Source organism: Rhinoraja longicauda, chromosome 8 (assembly GCF_053455715.1).
Source record: "Rhinoraja longicauda isolate Sanriku21f chromosome 8, sRhiLon1.1, whole genome shotgun sequence".
NCBI lineage: Eukaryota > Metazoa > Chordata > Chondrichthyes > Rajiformes > Arhynchobatidae > Rhinoraja > Rhinoraja longicauda.
In genome coordinates, this window is record NC_135960.1 from 25,357,647 (window position 1) to 25,361,153 (window position 3,507).

Genomic DNA, 3,507 nt, shown 5'->3' on the forward strand with positions numbered 1-3,507 from the left:
GGATAGTGCTTGTGTATGGGAATCGCTGGTTGGCGCAGATCTGGTGGGCTGAAGGGCCTGTTTAAGCGCTGCATCTCTAAACTAAACTATATTAAATGAAATATATTTTGTTTCCTACTACTAAGTAGTTTCTGAATGTTTGATAGCTTTGACAACTTGTTCAGCAGATGGATGGGGCCTTTTTGGACTGGACAGCCCCTGCAGGATTTCAGAAAACATTTGGGTGCTAGTTTAACTAATAAAATAACTGCTGGTAGATTTGGTCCTGTTATGCATATGCTCAAAGGTATGGCAATGGGTATTTGGTCACTGCCAGGAGATGCTAAACTATTGATTCAGCAGCCAATAATGCACTGTCTATTCAAATAAGGCAGACCTGGTCCAATCTCTCCCGACCTATGTCCAAGGTACCTCACACACACACACATACACACACACACACAGGCGGGTGTGAGCAGGAGCGAACAGTTTGTGAGACAACCCGAGAGAGGGAGAGGGAGAGGACCGGGGAGAAAATCCACCGTCGCACCGACACAGAGAGAGGGTTTCCGTGCCGTCTGCCGTCGAGGGATGGAGTCTGTGAATCTGAGCATGGCGGTGAATGGCAGCAACTCCACCGACTGCCTGCCGGTTGAGTTCTGGGTCGGGCTGTACACCTTGCTGCCCGCCTACATCATGGTGGTGTGCGTGTCGGGCCTGCTGGGCAACATCTTCGTGCTGCTGGTGCTGTGCCTGCACAAGAGCCGCTGCACGGTGCCCGAGATCTACCTGGTCAACCTGGCTGGTGCCGACCTGCAGCTGCTCACCTGCCTGCCCTTCTGGGCGGTCAACATTGCCCAGCGCTTCGCCTGGCCCTTCAGCGAGCTGCTGTGCCGCTGTGTCAACCTGGCCATCTACATGAACCTGTGGAGCAGCGTGTACTTCCTGGTGATGGTCAGCGTGGACCGCTACCTGGCTCTGGTCAAGGTGCTCAACCCAGGCCGCATCTGGACCCGCTTCTGTGCCAAGATCAACTGCTGCCTGATCTGGGTCTTCAGCCTGGCGATGAGCAGCCCGGCCTTCGTGTTCCGCCGTGTGGTCCACGTGCCCACGCTCAACATCTCCACCTGCCTGCTCTGCTTCCCCGTCTCGGGCGCTTGTAAGCTCAGCATGGACGTGACGCTGCTGGTGGGGGTCTTCCTAATCCCTGGCCTGGCCCTCACCTTCTTCACCTCCCGCATCCTGGGTGCGCTGAGGAACGGCCGGCCTCGGGCCTTCAAGCAGCTGCATAAGGAGAGCCGGGCAGCCACCCTGGTGCTGGCTGTCCTCCTGGCCTTCCTGGTGTGCTGGGTGCCCTTCCAGATGCTCCGCCTGCTGGACCTCCTCTACCAGGCCAACGTGCTGTCGGGCTGCGGCTGGGTGAAGGTGCTGGCCAACGGCAACCAGGTCACCACCTTCCTGGGCTGCACCAACAGCTGCATCAACCCTGTGCTCTACGTCATGGTGGGCCGGCAGTTCCGCACCAAAGCCAGCGAGCTCTACTCCCAGTCCGTCGCCAGGCACAGGTCACAGCCCACCCTCCGGGACTACTCTGTGACCCACAACACCCCCATCTCCACCCTGGAGAGAACCCGCCACTGAACCTACACAACAACCAATGTCTAATGATAGCGAAGGCAAGGGTTACGGGGAGAAGGCAGGCACGGTGTACTGAATAGATAGAGCTCTTAAGGATAGCGGAGTCTAGATAGAGCTCTTAAGGATAGCGGAGTCAGGGGGTATGGGGAGAAGGGAGGAACGGGGTACTGATTGAGAATGATCAGCCATGATCACATTGAATGGCGGTGCTGGCTCGAAGGGCCGAATGGCCTCCCCCTGCACTTTTTTTTTCTATAGTCTATTGAATGTGGACGATCAGCCATGATCACAGTGAATGGCGGTGCTGACTCGAAGGGCTGAATGACCTCCTCCTGCACCTATTGTCTATTGAATGTGGACGATCAGCCATGATCACAGTGAATGGCGGTGCTGGCTCGAAGGGCCGAATGGCCTCCTCCTGCACTTATTTTCTATAGTCTATTATTGTCTATTACCTATTGAGTAGATGTGGAGAGAACCAAGGGCCACACATTCTAAGAATAAAGGGGAGGCCATTAAACAAACTTTCCACCCAGAGAGTTGTGAATTTGTGGAATTCTCTGCCACAGAGGGCAGTGGAGGCCAATTCACTGGATGAATTTAAAAGAGAGTTAGATAGAGCTCTAGGGGCTAGTGGAATCAAGGGATATGGGGAGAAGGCAGGCATGGGTTACTGATTGAGAATGATCAGCCATGATCACAATGAATGGCGGTGCTGGCTCGAAGGGCCAAATGGCCTCCTCCTGCACCTATTTTCTATGTTTCTATGTTTCTATGTTTCTACATGCCCTTTGTCTCTTTAATGACTTCCACTTTCTGAGCCCCCACTCCCTCATCTTTACAATGGACGTTCAGTCACTCTACACCATCCCCCATCAGGAAGGCCTTAAAGCCCTCCGTTTCTTCCTCAATCACAGAACCATCCAATTTCTCTCTACTAACAAACTACTCCACCTAGCGAGACTGGTCTTCACCCTCAACAACTTTTCCTTTGACTCCTCCCACTTCCTCCAAGTCCAAGGCATAGCTCTGGGCACCTGCATGGGCCCCAGCTATGCCTGCCTCTATGTTGGGTACATTGAACAATTCCTGTTCCAGACGTACACTGGACCAATCTCTGAACTTTATCTCCTTTACATTGATGACTGCATTGGTGCTACTTTCTGCACTCATGCAAAACCCATGGACTTCATCAACCTCACCACCAATTTTCATCCTGCACTTCAAACATGCTTGGACCATCTTCGATTCCTCCCTCCCCTTTCTTGATCTCACAGTCTCCACAGTTAGGAAGAGGGGATGTTCAACGAGATCTGGGTGTCCTAGTGCATCAGTCACTGAAAGGAAGCATGCAGGTACAGCAGGCAGTGAAGAAAGCCAATGGAATCTTGGCCTTCGTAACAAGAGGAGTTGAGTATAGGAGCAAAGAGGTCCTTCTACAGTTGTACCGGGCCCTGATGAGACCGCACCTGGAGTACTGTGTGCAGTTTTGGTCTCCAAATTTGAGGAAGGATATTCTTGCTATTGAGGGCATGCAGCGTAGGTTCACTAGGTTAATTCCCAGAATGGCGGGACTGTCGTATGTTGAAAGGCTGGAGCAATTAGGCTTGTATACACTGGAATTTAGAAGGATGAGGGGGGATCTTATTGAAACATGTAAGATAATTAGGGGATTGGACACATTAGAGGCAGGAAACATGTTCCCAATGTTGGGGGAGTCCAGAACAAGGGGCCACAGTTTAAGAATAAGGGGTAGGCCATTTAGAACGGAGATGAGGAAGAACTTTTTCAGTCAGAGAGTGGTGAAGGTGTGGAATTCTCTGCCTCAGAAGGCAGTGGAGGCCAGTTCGTTGGATGCTTTCAAGAGAGAGCTGGATAGAGCTCTTAAGG

The 3,507-nt window shown here is 52.3% G+C and overlaps 1 pseudogene; it reads left to right on the forward strand.

The window, feature by feature from the left end:
* Positions 1 to 570: 570 nt before the first annotated feature.
* Positions 571 to 1,620, forward strand: LOC144596142 (B2 bradykinin receptor pseudogene; annotated as a pseudogene).
* The last annotated feature ends 1,887 nt before the right edge of the window (positions 1,621 to 3,507 follow it).